Genomic DNA, 21,597 nt, shown 5'->3' with positions numbered 1-21,597 from the left:
GATGGTCAGTGCGTGTCATAGGGACTGGTTGTTCTGCCATTTGGTCAATTTGCATATTAGCCTTTTATTATATAGGATCATACTACTTGGCACAAACTGACATTTACTTATTAATTATTTCATTGTCCTTCTACTCTTAGAAGACAGTACCATGAGCATTGGGGCATTCTCTGCTCTATCTGTAATTCAGGAAAATGCCTGGAATATAAGGCTAACTAAATATTAAATCATGGGAAAAATAGATGGGTTCCAAAACTTTTCATTTCTGGAATTTTCCGAAACTCTATATTATTATTGTTTTGCTTTTTGAGGCTACAACAAAATTCCTATCTACTTTATATGCTATTTGTTATTTTAAAATTTTACATATATATGTATATGTGTAAATGACCTTGAAGCACTATCTCCATCTGCTAACATTTTGAGGAAACAATATAGAATTTAAAGAGGTGTTGGAAAAATATGGAATACGTTTTATTCCCCAGAGAGGTAAGTGCTACAGATTAAGTGGGCAATGCAAACAGTGAAGGTAGCTCAGCAGCGGATGCAGTGTTTTTATTCTTGGAGAGAGAGAAAAGAAAAGAAAAATTACCTAGTCACTTAATTGGTTGATTTTCCTGTATAAATCTGTTTTAAGAGAGAATAAAAAATAACATGAAAAAAACACACACAGAGATTTGACCAAAACAGGTGGAAAGATGCTAATGTATTTAGTCAATAGGGAGAATTCTTAGTTTATGACAAGACTCTAAACTAGTAGTACCATCTCTCTGGACTGTAATTTTAAGGATATGATGGCTTTATTCTTACGATTCAAAAGCAATTATTTTGTATATCTAAAATATAAAAAGAACTCCAAAAGCTCAACAATAAGAAAATCAAACTGACTGGTCAAAAGGTCTGCTGGGCAGATTGTGGGAGGCAGGTATCCCACTGTTGGAGTGTAAGTTTATACCTGAGCAAGGAGATGAGGCTACGGTGATCCAGGCAGTAATGACATGTTTTGGATACATCAGTAAGATTTCATATTTAGTGTAATACATGTGGTTACATGGATAAATATGTGTAGGCATATGTCTTTACACAGGTTAGTGTACACACAGGTGCCTGTTAGTTGAGAGAGCCTGAAAGAAATGAACACACCTAGGACCCAGATATGATAGTCTAAATACTCCAGCAAAATGAACAATGTCACGTAGGCCACATGGCTGATCATAGGGCTGTGGTAGTAAATATACGGGATGTTTCTGGAGCTTCTTGTAGTTCCAGAAGATTAGGAGATCTCTCTCTCTCTCTCTCTCTCTCTCTCTCTCTCTCTCTCTCTCACACACACACACACACACACACACACACACACACACACACTGATCTCTCTCTCTCTCTCTCTCTCTCTCTCTCACACACACACACACACACACACACACACACACTGATTGGGGTATATCATAGGGAACCAGAAGCCAACTAATTCCCAATGGACAATGCTAGAGCAATTTGAGGAACAAAATAAAAGAGTGCTGGATTATAACCCATAAGATAAGACGCATATTCCTGAGTCGGCATGGCCATAGTAAACAACTGGATAATTAGTGGTTTAGGGGCAGGGAAAGCCTTCTGTGCAGGAGAATTCCAAGTTCCTGGTGTAGACCCTTCACCTGCAAGGAGACACCCGCCTCCCACACAGGCTGCACACAGCGACTTCCTTCCAAAGACGACGGCGCAGAAACGAGATTTTAGGACAGGAACAGGCAGCTTTGCGGTGAAGAAAGATGACACACATCCTCAGCCAGCTGGTAAAGGCCAGCCCTGACAGGCATGAATCATGCTGCTCATTTGTACCCTGGCTCTGATGTGATGAATATGGCATTTTATTTCTCTGACCTTCCTCCCTGAAGCCCATAACCCCAATCCCATCATGAGAAAAACAAATCCCAACAGAGGGGCATCCTACAAAACACTTGACCATTACTCCTCAAAGCTGTCAGCATCATAAAAAAAACAAGGAAATACTGAAAAACGACCATAGCCATATATGGAGGCGATATATGGAGAGATGATACTTAAATTTAATGTGGTATCTTGGATGAGATTCCTTGAGAGGAGAGGGACTCAAAGTAATAATGAATTAAATCTGAATAAAGTCTGGACTTTAGGTAACAAATATGTACTGATATTGTTGTTTTTTAAAATTGTAACAGATGTAAGTTCTCATGTAAGAAGTTGTGATTAGGAGAAATGGTACAGAATATATGAGAAGTCACTCTCCTACCTTTTCAATTTTTCTGTAAACATAAAATTGTTCTAAAAACAAAATTTATTTATAAAGGTAGATAAAAGATAAAGATCATGTGTGAGATACTAGAATGCTGTCTTTGAACCTGAATCACTTGATTTCTAAACTTAGGAGTAATATTAATTAAAAAATTATAATGTGTAATGATTTCCCCTGTGAGATCCATAGTTCTGTTCCTGAGTTGATCACAAACTCAGTATTTCTTGTGTTCAAACTCATAAAAGCTACTGTAGATGTTTTATTCTACATCTCCTAACCCCCATTATACTTAATGCAGCTTTGAGAAAAGAAGGGAACAAAACCAAACCTACACGAGTGACTCCCAGCCCAACCTTGGGGACCCTGTGAGGGTTGGTGTATCTGGGCTGGAATTATCCTATCTAATAAAAGAGTAATATGCAAATTGACCATCACTCCAACACACAAGATGGCTACCCCCATGTGGTGTAAGATGGCTGCCCCCATGTGGACACAAGATGGCCGCCACAAGATGGCCAGCAGGATAGGGTAGTTGGGAGGGACCAGGCCTGCAAGGGAGGGCAGTTGTGGGTGATCAGGCCAGAAGGCGAGGGCAGTTGGGAGGGACCAGGCCTGAAAGGGAGGGCAGTTGGAGGCGATCAAGCCTGTAGGGGAGGGCAGTTAGTGGTGACCAGGCTGGCAGAGGAGGGAAGTTGGGGGCGACCAGGCCTGCAGGGAAGGGCAGTTGAGGGCAATCAGGCTGGCAGGGGAGGAGTTAGGCATCAATCAGGCTGGCAGGGGAGTGGTTAGGGGGTGAGCAGGCTGGCAGGCAGAAATGGTTAGGGGCAATCAGGAAGGCAGGCAGGCGAGCAGTTGGGAGCCAGCAGTCCTGGATTGTGAGAGGAATGTCTGAGATTGGGCCTAAACGGGCAGTCGGACATTCCTCGAGGGGTCCCAGATTGGAGAGGGTACAGGCTGGGCTGAGGGACACCCCCCCTCATGCACGAATTTCGTGCACCGGGCCTCTAGTAAGCAATAGTGAGGGAGAACCTGCAATTAACTTACTTCAATGCTTGTCGCAAAGTGGTCGCTCAAGACATTCTTTCCAACGACAGTTTACATTCGACATTATTCTGTGTTAGTTTCAGATGTACAGCACAGTGGTGAGACAATCATGTGCTTTGCTGAGTGTTTCTCTCGATGCTTCAAGTGCCCGTTGTAGTTATCAGCTATTATTGACTATATTCTCTATGCTATAATTTACTTTCTGTGACTATTCCGTAACTACCAATTTATACTGCTCAGTCCTTCACCTTCCCCGCCCCCCCCCCCCCCAGCCACCCTCCTCTTTATAGCTTTAGTCTGTTTCTATTTTGTTGGTTTATTCTTTTTCTTAAGTGAAATCATATGTCATTTGTCTTTCTCTGTCAAGACGTGGTTTTAAGTTTTACTGATTCGGGCAACACCCGATATCAGCTTTGGCATGATGATTACCAAATACAAAGGCTTGATTTGAATAGATGTTGGTTGAATTCCTATTTCTTGCTAACTCCAGAGAGGGCAAGCTCCCCACTTAATAGAATGTATACCTTAGTAGTGGAGCTTACCTGCTCTGTAACAAAGGGGAATGAAGGGGTGCTGTGTTGCAGGCATGGCAGAAAACTGTATAAATACAACCAGGGGAAGAAGAAAGGGTTGATGGGAAGATGTCAATATGCACTGAACTGTGATGGCTGACTAGGACTTCGGAGAGTAGAGAAGGAGATGCGGATTTTGCATGGAAAGGAACATGAGAGAAATATCAGTGCCGTGAAAATGCGTGCAGTTTTGGGGCAGTGCTGGTTAAGTCTGGCAGTGGGAGAACGAGGTTTAGGAGCAGATACAGTGAGAAAAAGTGTTAAGAATAGAGGCAAACTTTCTCCAGTTCTGAATTCTTAGTTAATCCATTTGGAACCTGATTTTGTACGCAAAGTGCACCCATTAAAATGCTTTGATCTGATTGGAGATTTAGGAGAACACCTCTGACTTTCTCTGACTCAAAACCCTAAGCAACCTACCTAGGCTTTCGCTCCTGCTTAAAACTTCTGATTGAAATTTCACTGCCATAATGTAAAATAAACACGAAATGAAGGAATGTTTGATACTTTCATATGGAGGTCATGGAAATAGATAAACCACTCCGTGAGCAGCCAGGCATCCCAGTATTGTAAAAGTTAATTATAATTTGTGTGAATTATACTTTATAATTACCAGCACAAGTACAGTATTAATATGAATTTAAAAGAGTAAAAGTAAGATTAAAGGCACATAATTTAGTTCAACTGTGACATCTTGACAACCTGCAAAAATGGCTAGATGATTCTTCATATTGAGGTATATAATAAGGATTGGCTGATGATTTAATCATTTAGAGAATTTACATTAGAGTTACTGCCACATGGGAGCAATGTTCTTGCTAACTGGTGATGTTGTGTGGTTGTGTCCCTGACTAGAAAGAGAAGCTGCCCTAGCTGGTTTGGCTCAATGGATAGAGCATCAGCCTGCGGACTGAAGGGTCCCAGGTTCGATTCGGGCCAAGGGCACATGTCTGGGTTGCGGGCTCGATTCCCAGTAGAGGGCGTGCAGGAGACAGCCAATCAATGATTCTCACTCATCATTGATGTTTCTCTCTCTCCCTCTCCCTTCCTCTCTAAAAATCAATAAAATATATTTTAAAGAGAAAAGAAAGAGAAGCTGACTGTCTAAGGGGAGTACCGTACTCTCTTCTTATACATGCAGACACTCCCCTCATTGTGATGTGGGCGTCCTGATGCCTGACATGGAACCGAATGGAAAGGATAGTGTCTGGATTTTACAAGATTCCTGGGCTTACTCTAGGCACCTTGTGCTAGCTCTTGCTACTTTAAAAAAATTCTGCTGACTTTCTTATGTTCCAAAGTCTTGAGTACTGACTTAATCTTAGATGTGACTTAAAAAGAAAAACACACCGCGACAGGACAATAGTATTTACAGTTTATTTGGTATCTGAAACCATATTACTGTATGTTCTGGAACTGGATTTTGGGAATCGAATGCATGATGTTTAAGGAAATGTTTCTAGTTTAGCTATATTCTGTTATTCTTCATATTCGTGAAGTAACGTTTATGAAGCATTTATTCCCCAAGTTCCATAAAGGAAAATCGTGTTTGCCTGGTTTCTGTGTCAGGTTTCATCACATGAGATCGGAATGACCCTGACTCTGACTCCTCTCCAAAAGTTTTCAAGGGATTAAAATAAACTGCACTTCCCTTAAAGAGAACAAAAAGCAAGTTCAAGTTCCTGTGCTTAGCAAGTGTCAGTTGTTGATCAATATAAAATAGGTATAAACAAAGTTATTTCATGTGTTAAAAAACATAATAGATTCCACATCCATGCTTTCAATGTAATTGTGCTTAATTAAAAACAACCATAGCAACAAGAATGCCAAAGGTGATAAGCTTTACTTGATCCTTCCAAGTTGTAAAAAAATGTGATTAAATATCCAAACCAGTTTTCACTTTTTTGTTGCTGTGGCTGACCCTTTGTTATAGATGTTACTAAGGTATCTATATTATAAAAACCCAGTGGCCCTAACACCGTAATGACCAAAGATCAGTCACCAGGAGGCTGTGTGTGTGGCGAGGCATGTGTGGGTGGGCAGGGCTGCGTGCTCGGTGAGGCGCGCGTGGGTGGTTAGGGACTTGACTCTGGGTCTTGTGGCGTGGCGGAACTCGGGGGAGTCCCGTGGCAGTGGGGTCTGGGGTCCCGGGTCTCACACGATTTCCTGCGGGTCTGGGTCTCGCACGATTTCACGCGCTGGGTCACTAGTGTGAAATAATAGAAATTCTTAAATTAATTTTCAGGTGGTCAGGACAATTTATAAAGGTATGAGGATGTATACTAATCATGTAACAATTGCACTGATTGGCAATAGTAAAATATTTACTTATTCAAACAAACACAAAAAATCAAACACACTTGTGGCCTTCCCTATAAGCATCTGGCAACATGTCTGCTTGCTCCCTCAAGGCTACCAGGAAAGCAAGAGAGAGAGAGTCTGATAGCAAGATAGCATCTCATGGAAGGTAGCAAGTCACGGAAGTGACAAACCATCACCTTTGCCCTATTTTATTCGGTAGAGCAAGAAACAGCTTTCCCAACCTCAAGGGGAGGGATTATACAGCCATGTGCCCTGATATGGTAGGGCCATTGAGACCACCTTAGAGTTGTCTGCCACAGTACCCTGGCCATTGAAGCAATGCCTTAGCTATATGCTTTCAAAATGGATTTGTGTCATTAAGAAAAAGAGAAGGAAAATAAAATAATCAGAGATAATAGTTTAGTTATAGATATGTCCAAATTCTGACAGAAATATATTTAAATGTAATTGTGTGTGTGCATGTGTGTGTGTGTGTGTGTGTGTGTGTGTGTGTGTGTGAATGTTTCAGTACAAATGCAGTTTAGGATCCTATTTCTCCATTCACAACTGCAATGGTTAATTCGCAGACTTACTATCTGTGTATTTATTTCTCCGTTAAGGAGCAGAAAACACATTGTTTAGCTGAAACCTGACTGTTTACTCAGGATCACCTTTGTCCATAATGCCGCGCATCACTGGTGTTTTTAATACTCATCAAAGTTTGTAGGAAAGACACTTTCCCCCGGAGAGATTACTTGGATTCAACAGCTGCACTACCAGTTACAATATTCTTAGCCTTAGGGTGTGTGTTTCATTTGAGGGGTATCTCATGTCCCCTTCCTCTTACTGCTATTGCTGAGTCCCCCCACCCCCTCTCTCCCCCCACCCCCGCCCAGGACATTTATACCTCATCACAGAAGTCAGGGCAACAGTCTGAACTGCATTCCTTTAACACATTAGCATTTATTTTGGCCTGGTTGTAAGGAAATTTAAATTTGGTGTCATGATATTAGAAAGTTTTAAAAGTGTAATATTCCACTAATGTTTTGATTACTTTGTATAACTCATGAACTATATGTGATAGATTAATTCCTGAAACTTCCTTATGTAATCTATTTTACTCATAGCTCATAACGAAAATAAGTATATATCAGATCCTTATAATCCTTTAAATCAATGAGGTCATTGATAATTTTATTCTGAATTTCTATGTGAACATACAGATCAAACACTTAATCAGAGTTGAGCAGAATGCAGTGTGGAAAATTAATAGTATATAACTTTTGCCCTATCTAAATTTGGGTTTTAATTTTCTATAATAACTTAATATTTATTTAAAGCAGGGTAAAAGAATGTCTCTTTCCTCATAGGTGATTCCTGTGGGCAAACACTGATTTGACTATTTAAAGTTGATAGTAAATATTCAAAGTGCAACCAAGTTTTGTCTATTGAGATAACCAGGCCAAATTGAAATGGTGGATGGTTTCTTCTCTAACCATATGCTTGTTGCTCACACTGGGTTTCTGATGTTAATTTGGGTTTTGATTAGACTATTGAGGTTATAATGAAACCCAATTGGAGTTCTAATACATTGCTGATGGGAATGCAACATTGTAAAGTCATTGTGGGAAACAGATAAGCATAAGAGATAAAGTGAAATCTAAAATTCTGATCCAATGATTCCACTTCTAGAGATTTACCAAAGAGTGAAAATACATCACCACACAACAACCTGTGCGCGAATGTTGGTAGTGGCATTGCTGATAATAGCCAAACATTGGAAATAATCTAATTGGCCATCAATTGATGCTAACCAAATGTTGGTACATCCATTCTGTGGCATACACACTGTGTTAAAAAGGAGCAAACAGTTGACACGTATAACAATCTAGATCAATTGCAAAAGTTCATGCTAAGTACAAAGGGATGCATATTTCAGGAATTTATTTATATGACCTTTTAGAAAAAGCAAATAATACTGACCAAAAACAGATCAATGATAGGCAGGATTCAGGATAGAAAAGGTTGACTTTAAAGGGGCTTGAGAGAACTTTTTGAGATATTGGTAAAAGTTTATATCTTGGTTGTGGCATTATTAATGAATATATACCAGTATCCTAAAAACTCGTCAAATTGATCATTTAAAGCAAATCACAATTCTTGGATGTGACTTTATACCCCAACAAAGCTGTTGAAAAACCAAACAGAAGAACTGCACCAACTCATGAGCTGAGAGTCCCCGCTCAAGTAGTGAGTTGGCCACCCCTTGTGCTGCGTTTCTACGTGTTGTGTCGACGAGAAGTAAAACATTCAGTAATTATTTTTTTCAATGACAAAAGATGGCTAAGACAAAGGATGGCTAAGACCAGGTCTCACCTCCGAAGTATTTCATGATGTAATACAAAGTAAGTGGAAACTTGGCCCTGGAGGAAGTGGTTAGGAGCGCAGCTTCTGGATGTCTCCAGTCGAAGGTCAAATCCAATCTGTGCCGCTCACAGTGAAAGTTACACACATCCCTCCCCCCATCCTTCAGTTTTTTCTCCTACCAACGGGAGTAAAAAGAGGGACTGTTGACAAGTTGGACATGATGATGAAGCCAGTTCCTCCACGTAAAGCACTCAGAGCAGCACCTGAGCCTCAGCCAATGGAAAACACAGTTACTATTACTAGAAATCATCAATGGCAATATGCATGCTTTAAATAGCTGGCTAATATGAGTCAGTAATGCATGAATAAAGCAATTTAAATCAATTTGATTTTAATGTAGATACTGATGTAGTTAATTATTACTCAAAACCTAAAGAATTCTTTCATGCGGTTGTGAATGATTTTTCTCATGACATTGGTTAAATTTCTGTTCCATAGTATTGAACATATTAAAAACCAATACTATACTTAAAATTGAAAAAAAAAACCACAAAGTTTAAGATTGAGGGGTATCAAAGAAATAATTAAGAATGCTTATAGTTTTGAGCATTAATCTTTATATTTCTATGAATGAATTTGGCTACAGGCAAACATGTTACCTACCAAATAACTCTTCAATATTTATATAAAGCAATTATTAACAAAATATATTATATAACCCCTATGAATCATTATAAAGATGTTAAACATAGGACTTGTAAGGCCAAAGACAGATTTTTTAATAGCTTTCTAAAATACTCAAAATAGATTCTTTGTATTCATAGTCATAGAAAAAAGACAAGCAAACTGATTTATTGTAAGTGGCAGGAACCTGACCTCCACGTAGGGGATGAACTGTAGAGAATAGTTCTTGATTGTGGTAAAACCACTGATTCCAAAAGGGTTGCTCTCTAGCAACAATTATACCTGTTTAAATCAATGGGAATTTTAGAATGCAGCACAGGGATGGGATGGCGCCCTGAGTAATTAATTAAAATGACAAATGTGTGTAAATGATGAATATAGACCATTGTAATTAGAGACTCACCAGGTGTAGTAAATATGCTCTACTTTCCATTTTCAAAATTGCTTAGAGCCTAATGGTGGGTGATTTTCCAGGCTCATCTGAAGTCCCAGCTCTCTGCAGACAATGGGCGATCTAGTTCGCGTTTCCCCTGCAGCAGTGAGTATGTGTCTAACAACCTGCAGCGGTAATAAAATAAATGTTTAGAATAGTTCCAGAGAATGAAGAAGCTCTGTAGGAGGTAAAGAGGTGAATGGCATAATTAGCGTGGGGTTGGAAGGAAAAATAACTCATATTTTGCCTTTGAATAAGGTTATCTAAAATATTTGTACCTTTTTTTAGTATTTTCAAAACATTGCCAAAAATCTACTCGGGTCTCTCTTTTAAAATCTTGAGATTTATCCAAATGTGATTAATTTGATAACTTATCTCTCTACTTTTACCAAATGGAGACTCACAGCTGTTCCTAATTACAAGTATGTCCTTCATAAAATAACCCAATGAAAACATCCAGGTTCACTAGTTTAAGTTCAGATGTATTGACTTGAATTAACAACGCACACTTCTCTTTAAGCCTTTAAAAAATTGCATTAATACGCTTAGCAGATTTGAACAATATTTTTAAAATAATGGACAGATTTAGATAGCAGAGAAAGAGGTAGCTAAAATGTCAAAGTCATTGATGATGAATATAAGGGAAAAGAAAACATCTAAAATTCTGATAACCAATGTCCTGTTTTGAAGCATTATAACATCTGTGACTATTGCCCTCCACGCCTATAGGTGGGCTTATGGGGCTCTCCTTAGGCCGTGAACAGATAATTACTAGTATATACAGTCCTCACATACACAGCCCCTTATTTTTTCTTCAATTTCAGAGTTTTTATGTTTTAATTCTATAGAAATGAGACATCATTTTTGGAACCTAAAAATATTTACTTATTAAAATTATACGAATCCTTTCATCAGTTATACAAACAAGACAATGAGTCAAGCATGTGCGTTTATAGAATTGCACGTCAGTTGGGACAGATCTGTGGGGGGAATTCCCAGAATGCCCTCCTTGTCTGTGAGGACACAGTGCAGCCCTTGCTCAGATGTGTGCATTCAACCTTCGCTCTCTTCTGTGAATGCGCGTGCCCAGGATCTGCTGCTTAGAGCAGAATTTTTCCTTCCTCAGCCATTGCTGTTTTGCAAAGAGGCCCCTGAACACTGAGGGCTAAAGGAGATGAAGGGAAGAGGCACACCATTCCCGCCGGGTCAGTGGCAGGTTTAATAAGCCAGGGAACCTATTTTTGAGTGGCCCCAGGCCTAGTAGATCTCTATACCTGCCCATCAGCACCTTACAGGTTTATACAGAGGGCTCAACGGGTTCAGTCACTGTGTGCTGTCCAGGCTGTGTCCTTGAACAGCTCCAGCTGTGGGGATGGAGGGCAGAACTGTATTCCAAGGACAGGGAGGGGTTGAGGAGACTCAGATTGTCCAGTGCAGCCCACAGGTCAATCCATGGTGACAGCCTCTCTATCTCTTCCAACGTCCACCAGCCAGAGGAGGGACAGGCAGATGATTACTTTCACCCATTCCTCTGGAACAGTTTTCTTGTACACCTACTTTATTCTATTTTTACTAGAGGCCCGGTGCACGAGATCTGTGCACTGGTGAGAGGGGGGTCCCTCAGCCCAGCCTGCGCCTTCTTGCAGTCCAGGACACCTCAGGGGATGTCCACCTGCCGGCTTAGGCCCGATCCCACTAGGGATCGGGCCTAAGCCGGCAGTCAGACATCCCTCTCACAGTCCTGGGCTCTCACAGTCCGAGACCCCTCACTCCACCTGCCTGCAGTGGAGGTGGGAGAGGCTCCCACCACTGCAGTTGCGCTCACCAGTCATGAGCCGGGCTTCTGGCTGAGTGGTGCTCCCCCTGTGGGAGTGCACTGACCACAAGGGGGCAGCTCCTGCATTGAGCATTTTCCCCCTGGTGGTCAGTGTGCATCATAGTGACCGGTCATTCCACCCTTCAGTCAGTTTGCATATTAGGGTTTTATTATATAAAATTTTTTGTTAATCCTCTCCTAAGGATATCTTTTCCATTGATTTTTAGAGAGAGTGGAAGGCAGGAGTGGAGAGAGAAACATCGATGTGAAAGGGACACATTGATTGGTTGCCTCCCATACGTGTCCCAACTGTGCCTGGGATCCAACCCCCAACCCAGGTACACGCCCTTGACTGGAAATGGAACTTGCAACCCTTCAGTGCACAGGTTGGGGTTCTAACCCTTCCGGTGGCCAGGGGTGTGCACCTCTTTTAAAGGTAAGAATTCTGTTAAAAGTGGTGAGAATTCTTGAACTGTTAAGTACTGTAGCCAAGATTCAGACAAAGGCATGTCTCATTCCAAAGCCCATGCCGCTTCCTCAGGTGGAAATGTCCTTAGATATCACCCTTTTTTGAGTGTGTGTGTGGGGTCTTTCAGTATAAGCCACAGGGCTGCTGTGTCTTACCACGGCAGGAGCAGGTGTACCATGTACAGAGGCAAAAATGTCACCGCTGCTTCTGGGAGTTGCCGTTTGCAAAGCTTCTGTATCTTCAAATGAAATCTCCAGGGCCTCACCGTGATTACTTTTGATGCCAGTCATTCTGCTATAGGAGACTGTTTCAGCATCCAGAATTTAACCATGGAGTGCATTTCCTAGGAATGACATCATGGCTATGATAAGCATCAATAATGCAAACATGATAAATAATACCTATAATATAATGAATATTCATATGCATTTTCCTCCATATACAAAATTTATAAATGTAATTGATATTTTCTTCTGTCATTGTGCTTTGCATGTAAAACAGACTAAAATATTTGGTTAATGAGAAAATGTTTAGATTGTGTAGAACTAAACTCTTGGCATAGTTTTATTTATTCAATTATTAAAGTATGTATGCATGCCTACGTGTGTAGGTGTGAATTTATTTATGGGACTATACAGTGAGCATGTGGCCATGGTGTATCTCATTGTTTTATAGAAAAATCCCTCGTTACACAAAACTGACAGGTAAACTTTTTAGATGATGGTCTGTTTTAAACTGGGAAGTTACAGAATTTTAGAGAATATCTGTATAGTAAATAATAACTTACTTTTAATAGATCTTGAACTTTCTATGACAAAGGCTGGTTGGAAGAGGTTCTATGAACATGATATTTAATGTAGTGTTCAGATATTTGTAACAGATTTATAGTAGAAATGTACAATTGGTTTTTGAATGTTCAGGGAGGAAAGCGATGCAATTAAGTTCTTGGTTGTTCGTGTTGAATCAGAAGATAAAATCCAGAAAGCTGTGGTTTTCCCTTTCTTTAAATATTCTTGATTTTAAATCCTTGAACCTCGAGTCTGGTTTTCTCTCTTTCGTTTCTTCAACAGTCGTGCAGTGCTAACCGCAAGCTGCAAACCGAGGAGAACATTAGCATTGGCTTCATGTGAACAGTCACTGTAGCTTCTGGTGTTAATGCTAAATCAGCTGTTACTCCTCAGTAAGGCAAGTTTGCTTCTCCTTTATGTGAGTATTTAGTTTGCATGCCATTGTACTTAGGATTTAGTAGTGACACTCAAATTTAAAGCTTTCTATTCGGTAGCATTAGCAAAAGGCAATATAACTATTCCGAGAAAGCTTCGGATGTCTTACTTTATGTGTGTAGCTAGTCTTACTCTATCTTCTGTAAATTGAGCTTAGGGGAAAAACACATGGGCTACTGTAAGTTAAGCAGAATGGGTGTGCTTTTTCAATACTGTCTGAAAATATCACTGATGTAAGACATTAAAAGTTTCATTAGCATATGCTATTTAGGAAAACAGTTATATGCTATCCACCAAAGATAAGAGTCTCTCTTAAGGAATATTTCCCTTTGCTATGGTATATGAGTGTATTTGGGGTGGTACAGTTCAATCTTGGTTTGCATTTAATTAAACCAAAATATAAAGGGAATAACTGTTTGTTGAATTGTTAATTTAATTGAATCCCAGTTAATTATCAAACCCATATACTTGGCTATTTTCTTAAATAAAATTAGTATTTTGCAACTAATGGAACTGTTTTTATGTGTATCTCATCTCCTTTCTAATACTGGGAGTCCATTTGCCTCCTTTACCAAGATAGGAGGCTACTTTTTGGGAATGTGAGCACATTTAATTTTTCATCAATTGAGTGGTCCTGGGGGCCTAGCAAAAGAAGTGTTCAAGTTCATTGAGTCAGCTGTCCATGCTTTCAGGAAGCAACGCTACAGGAGTTGTCTGCAAGGGTTACAGGCAACCCCTGAGAAGGCCGTAGGGGAAGACACTTGGACAAAAGGGGGCTTTGCAACTGCCCCCAAGCTTGAGTGTGGGCCCCTGGAGAACTGGGCTCGCATACCCATGAGTCACAGGGCTGCTCTTCCTAGAAGAGACAGGAACATACTCCAGGAGGAGAAATTGTTTCCTAAATGGAAGTCTCTGCACCAATGCTCCTGGCAGAGTCTTTTGAGTGAGCAGGCAAGAACGGAAAGGGTCCAGAAGAGGGAATTTACACATGACATTCTCAAGAAATGTGCCAAAGCAGACCACTAAGCAAGTATGACTTTCAATGTCCCTATTATCAAGCTAAAAATCCATCACTTCCTGTAATATTACCTAATACATAATTATCTATACTAATAAAAGGGTAATATGCTAATTAGACTGGACGTCTTCTGGACGACCTTCCAGACGTTCTTCCAGACAAAGCCATGGTAGCAGGGCCAAGGCAGAGGCAGTTAGGGGCAATCTGGTTGGCAGGGGAGAGAAGTTAGGGGGATCAGGCTGGCAGGTGAGAGAAGTTAGGGAGATCAGGCCAGCAGGCAGGTGAGTGGTTAGGAGCCAGCAGTCCTAGATTGTGAGAGGGATGTCCAACTGCCGGTTTAGGCCCAATTCCAAAGGGATGGGAAAAAAACTGGCAGTCAGACATCCCCTGAGGGGTCCCAGATTGGAGAGGGTGCAGGCTGGTCTGAGGGACCCTCCCATGCACGAATATTGTGCACCAGGCCTCTAGTAACATATAATACTTGATATATAATATAACCTAAGCTTAGAAGACTTTATTCCAGGCAAAGGATTTTTGTTTATTTGTTTTTTAAAATATATTTTTACTAGAGGCCCGGTGAATGAAATTCGTGCACAGGGTGACGGGGGTCCGCCAGTCGGACATCCCTCTCACAGTGCTGGACCGCTGGCTCCTAATCATTCACCTGCCTGCCTACCTGGTCACCCCTAACTGCCCCCCCCCCCCGCTGACCTGGTCGCCTCTTACTGCCCCCCCTGATGGCATGGTTGCCCCCTACTGCCCCCCCCCCTGACAGCCTGGTCTCCCCTCACAGCCCCCCCACCAGCCTGGTAGCCCCACACAGCCTGCTGTTCAGTAGTTAGGTCATCCCTCACTAACCTAAAACCCCTGCTGGCCTGGTTGTAGGCAGCCATCTTGTGAGGGTGTGATGGTCAATTTCCATATTTTCTCTTTATTATATAGGATTGATTTCAGAAAGGTAGTGAGATAAAAACATTGATGATGGGAGAGAATCATCAATCTGCTGTCTCCTACATGCCCCCCACTGGAGATTTAGCCTGCATCCTGGGCATGTGACCTCACCTGGAATCAAACTATGACCTCCTGGTTCATAGGTCAACATTCAACTATCGAGCCCCACCACCCTGGCCTAGCATAGATTTTAAATCTGGCAGAGAATATGCAGTGATTTGTGCCTATAGTCCTACCTAGAAATCTTTTTATTTTCTTTTTGATCTCAGAAAACCACTCCTGAGTAAATCATGCTTCCCTACTTCAGACTTCTAAAAATTATCTCTTGGTTTTCAAAACTCAGTAGGTCATGAGCTTTTCAAGGATAGGGAACATGACTTATTTATTTTAATGACTCCCAAGTCTGCCATAATGACTGTCATATTTAAAAATCCGAACTCCCAAGTAAGTGGTGACACATTAAGTCAGAACCCCTTGCTGTGATTAAAATAATAAAAAAAAAAGTCTTAGTTCAGTGATTGAAGGAGATTGAACTTAAAAAAGAAAAAAAAGGTCACCGAAAGGCAAAACGACATCCTAAAAGCGATGCATTTCTTAGTTTTTCTGGGCACAAGACCTTGTGATCCTTAATTTATAGGCGGAGAGAACATGAATTTATCCAGACACACCTGATGGGCTCCCTTCATTGAGCCACTGTCCCCGCAATGCTTCTCCTCAGTGACTTTTACAAAAAGATACCCCCTCATTTCCCAGTCCCCACGTTCTCTCCTGAATACTCATCTGCAACGGGTTTCAATGCCCAGGAGACGTAGTCTGACTTCCCATTGTGTGTAACTTCATTTTTTCTTTAACATTTAATCGTTCAGCACCTTCCCCTCACCTTTAGTTGAAACCCCCGCTTTCTTCATATTTCATTGGAACTACCTGTGAGCCCTTTCAGTTCTTACTTTACTGGAGCAATAAAATGTGCCCTTTATTTTAAATCTGCATTTTATAAAGCCAGAAAGAGTTTTACCTGAAATGCACAGCAGTTATTTATTTTTAAAAATCTACCTGGTGTTCACCTAGTTCATGTGTGTGTATACATGTGTGTGTGTGTCTGTATTTGTGAGTGATTATTTTTCAAAATACATATATTTCTGGTAGGCTCAATATTTTAACAACAAAATTACCCTTTTCCAACCCCTCTGATCTCATGGCCCTTTAAGCGTAGTGTATATCCGTTGGTTTCTCCTTCAATTTCTATACACTTAAGATTTTATAATTAAATATGTATTTCCATACTCCCTGGTGTATATGCTTCTGTTTGTTTTACTTTATATAATATTTGCTGAAGTATACTTACATATAAAAATTATAAAAATCATAAACATACTCTTGTGAGCTCAGATCAAGAAATAGAATATTTACAAATCTTAATTTCCCCTAATTACCTCTTTCAAACATTAACCCCTTTTTTCTCTCCAGAGGTTCTCTCTCTCCCGACTTCTATCTATATCCTGATGCCTAATGTGTTTGTTTTTGAGTCTGGCCTCTTTCACTCATTATCATGTTTATGGAATTCCCTCCTGCTATGTGTGTAACTGTAGGGTTTTTAAGTTTATTTTCATTTTTTAGTGTTTACCTATTACCATATAGTATTCTATTTTAATAATATCATTATTTTATTTACACATTTAGAGAGAGAGAAAGGGAGAGTGAGAAACATCAACGTGAGAGCAAAACATCCATGGCTGTCTCCTGCATGCCCCCTACTAGAGATTGAGCCAGCAACCCAGCCACCTGGGCACATGCCCTGACTGGGAATCAAACCAGCAAACCTTCTACAGTGTACAAGATGACAATAAACTGAGTCACACTGGTCAGGGCACAAATATTTTAATGTTTATGAACATTTGGCTTTTATCCACTTTTGGCTATTTTGAACAATTTGAGATCATTTTGTATAGGTGTTTTGATGGACGTGTATATATATTTCTCCCACATACAAAATTATGCACTTGCTGAATCTCAGTTTGTGTCTGTATAACCTTAGTAGTGAGTGGTATCTGAAGAGTCAGTAATGATTTAAGTTACTGTTGTGGCTCATCCTCCACAGAACTTGGTATTATCAGTCCCTTTAGATTTAGCTATTCAAGATGGTGTGTCCTGTTTCCCTTTGTTTTTAATTCATGTTTCACTGATTTTGAATGAGACTGAACAAGTTACTTGTGTAGGCTATTGGGGTATCCACTTTTCTGAAGTTACTGTTCTTTTCTGGCTTATTGCTCCCCACTTCCAATTTTCCTGGTAGGTTTTTATCACCCACTAATATTCTGTTCTGTCTCTGTCTTGTATCTTCCCCTGCATTTCTTTGTGTTTCTCCTTCTTACTCTATTAACGTTTTTCTACTTTTCACATTCTTTCTCTAAGCCTACTTATGAGATATGCTACAATTTGTTCTAGAAATTTTTCTATTTATGATTTTCAAAATATAATGCTATATCTTTGGACCAGGAAACTAGTTTGAAATTTTGTGAATACCTTCTAATACTCATACTATCATAAAAGTCATACTATAAGAAATATTTAATTTGTGGTTATTTTAGTAAGTTGTTTTTTTTTTACTGTTAATAATTGCTTCATATAATATTACAATATTTTAGTTGTATATCACATACAATTAACATTTTTCTTTCAGTAGTATATGGTCCAATGGTTAAATGTTAATATTTATACTAATAAAAGGGTAATATGCTAATTAGACCGGGTCAACTGGACATCTTCCGGTCATCTGGTCCTCCTTCTGGACAAAGCCACAGTGGCGGGGGCTGAGGCAGAGGCGATTAGGGGTGATCAGGCCAGCAGGGGAGGGTGGTTAGGGACGATCAGGCCGGCAGGCAGAGGGGTTCGGAGCAATCAGGCAGGCAGGCAGAGGAGTTAGGGGCGATCAGGCAGGCATACAGAGTGGTTAGGGGTGATCAGGCAGGCAGGCAGGTGAGCAGTTAGAAGCCAGCCATCCCAGATTGTGAGAGGGATGTCCTACTGCCGGTTTAGGTCCAACCCCTGCGGGATTGGGCCTAAATCAGCAGGCGACATCCCCCGAGGGGTCCCAGATTGTAGAAGGTGCAGGCTGGGCTGAGAGACACCCCCCCCCATGCATGAATTTTGTGCACTGGGCCTCTAGTCCTACTTAATAATAGACAAATATGCAAATTGACTGTACCTTCGCTATGCCCACGATTGGCCAGGAGGCACGGGGCGGGGGGGGCGGGACTCGAGGTGGCCGGGGTGGCTGATTGGGCCAGCAGGACGCTGAGCTCGCATTGCCAGCAGCGGCGCGAGCTCAGCGTCTGTGCCATGGCTGTGCTGCGGCACAGAAGGGGCCTCTGGGGCAGCGAGCCTACGTCCCGCCACGGACCATCAAAAGCTGGGGAGCTGGGTGCCTGTCCGCTCCGGCACCAGCAGACAGGCACCCAGCTCCCCCGCGATCGAAAGCGAAAGCGTGGGAGCTAGGTGCCTGTCCGCTCCGGCACCAGGATGGCAGGTTAGGCCTAGGGGACTCTACACCTGCATGATTTAATCATGCACTGGGCCTCTAGTTTAATTATAAATATAGAAAAAACACCATCTAGATCAGAAGTATGAAACTTATTACAACAAGTATTGCTAAATGGGAGCAGAACTTGGTTTTAGATATTTGATGAAGTTGATTCTTTTTATCTTAGTAAGTCACAGGACCAGAAGCATGTTAACATTATGTAAAAACACAGTAACAGAACATATATGTTTGAACAAGCAGTGGTAATCAATGGCCAAAGAAAGTTGTAGAATTATCACTTATCCCTATTTGAGAAATGATTTAGAAATATCATAAAATAAACAGCTATGTGAAGAGAGATCAACTAGATGGCCCGATAGAGACCTCTTTTAAATCAACAAATTCTAAGATTCTGTGAAAAACTATCCATCAAAACCTCAGGCTCAGGTGGCTATAACACATTTTTCCTCAAGAAATTGAAAGTAATGAAGAAGAGTGTATACATCAAAGAACAATGATGAAGAGCCATTCTGTAGTGAGATTTCTTCACAAGTAATAAGGCAAAGGAAAGGGTAATACTGAGGACAAAAAGGAATTTAAAAAGAGTAGAGATAATGGAGTCTACATTTAAGACAGAATTTAGCTTTGATTTTGGGTCCCTCAACTATTAACTGCTGATTTTCTGTAGTATGCACTGGTGTAATCCCTGACACAGTAATTTTTGCTCTGCTGTTATTTTCCTATTGTTTCAGGGAGAATATGATTACAACTCAATACATGCTTCCATTGAAATATGTTTCTTAGAATGTCAAGTTTTTTTAAATTTAAGAAAAAAATGACATGCTCTAGTCTTATGATACATCTTTCATCTTATCTAAAAATAAATTGAAACACTATTATGTACACATCTTTGCAAAGTTTCCCCATAATGCAATTGAGATTAAATTTTTTTCTTATATTTTAAATAATCACTTGGCTTTTTATGCCAAATAGTCAAGCAGGAAAAATTAGAAAGATACGTAGATAGTAATTTTGACTTTTAATCTATTGCCTAATTTTTTGTTACCACAATTTTCTCCTCCAATAAAGTTAATAGGATGCAAATTCATGATGTGAATTTTTTAAAATATATTTTTATTGATTTCAGAGAGGAAAGGAGAGGGAGAGAGAGTCAGAAACATCAATGATGAGAGAGAATCACTGATCAGCCGCCTCCTGCATGCCCCACACTGGGGATCAAGTCCACAACCCAAGCATGTGCCCTTGACCAAATCGAACCCAGAACCCTTCAGCCCACAGGCTGACACTTTATCCACTGAGCCAAACCAGCTAGGGCCATGATGTGAATTTATATCCTTCTTCTTGGAAAGGGAAGATCAATTTCAGAAAAGGAGGAAGTGGGATCTATCTGGATCATTGGTTGATAGAACATTGTAGGAAACACTCTTTTCTTTCTCTTGATTATTTTCCTGGACACGTTTAAGGGCCACCTGACCCAATGAAGAGGTGGGAAAAGGGAAACACATGGGTGCTGATGCTTATGCATCACAGTAGGACCAGGTCTGGAGTTAGTTTCCCATCTGCCTCTACCAGGAAGCGATCCGATGATATTTTAGGAAACACTGTTATCTATATTTATTTAATACCAGTAACTAAGATGTAAGGAAGGAGAGAATGCTGATATAAACATTTATTTGACACCTTAAAAAATACCCCTGAACTTTTAGAATTTTTCATTAAATCAACTTTTATTTCTTCCTATATGTTGTTACTTTGCAATATAGTCAAAATAATGTTTAAAGTGTAGAGATGGGAATGTGAAATGTAAAATTTGACCTTTCTGTAGAGGAAGTGGATGGGGTTGCTGACAACCAAAATGCTGATATCTTGAAATGTAAATTCCTTGAGTGCAAACTTCTTTTTTAAAAAAAAGTATGATACAAAGCAATAATTAACAGTTAAAAAACAAATTATTAAAGTAACCATGAATTAAATAGTTCTTATAGTATAAGTTATATGCTAGTATAAGTACTGGAAGGTATGCACATGTTCATTAGAGGGCGGAGCGAAAGTGAGAAATATCGATGTGAGAGAGAAACATCTGTTTGTTACCTCACATGTGTCATGAGCTAAGCTGGGGATTGAACCCACAACCTAGCATGTGTCCTGAATGGGAACTGAACCAGCAATCTTTTATTGTACAGGACAATGGTCCAACTCACTGAGCCATCAGGCCAGGGCATGCAAATTTCTTTTTTAAATGCCAGGCATTGTTTTCATTTGTCTTGATCATGGTGTCTATATAATTAAACATTTATATAGAATTTATGTCAAATGTGAAAATAAGAAAAGTTTTATAAAGTTGAAGGCTTATAGAGAAATATTAAAACATACTTCATTTTAAGAAGACAACATTAAAAGGATAAAACACTGAGCTATAACATAAATGTTTAATTTTTTGCCTTCTTTCATTGCATTAGCTTTTACATTTGTATTGTCTTTTATACATATTATTTAGTATGATCTCTGCTAGATGAAAATACCATAAAAATATTACTGCTGCCCTGGTCAGTTATAGCATTGTCCCAATACAATGCAAACTGAAATAATGAGTTATAACTATATATTTTTTTCCTGACTTTAATGAGAATATATTTAGTATTACCTTTCTTAAGCAGGATTTTGGCTTTATATTTCATAATGCATATTCTTATACAGTTAAGAAATTATCTTTTTTCCTATTATAGTTTAAAATACTAATGGATATTGAATATTTAAATACCTTTTTCAATACCTAAAAGCATGAGGCTAAGTTCATTCTTCTTTGCCCTGTTAATGGAGTTAAATAAATGCATAGATTTCTCAATGTTGAATGATCTTTACTCCGCTGGAAAAACCTAAGCTTCTTCAAGCTCTATTTTTTAAAT

Source organism: Cnephaeus nilssonii, assembly GCF_951640355.1.
Source record: "Cnephaeus nilssonii genome assembly, chromosome: 8".
Classification (NCBI taxonomy): Eukaryota; Metazoa; Chordata; class Mammalia; order Chiroptera; family Vespertilionidae; genus Cnephaeus; species Cnephaeus nilssonii.
Note: the sequence above shows the minus strand (reverse complement) of the source record.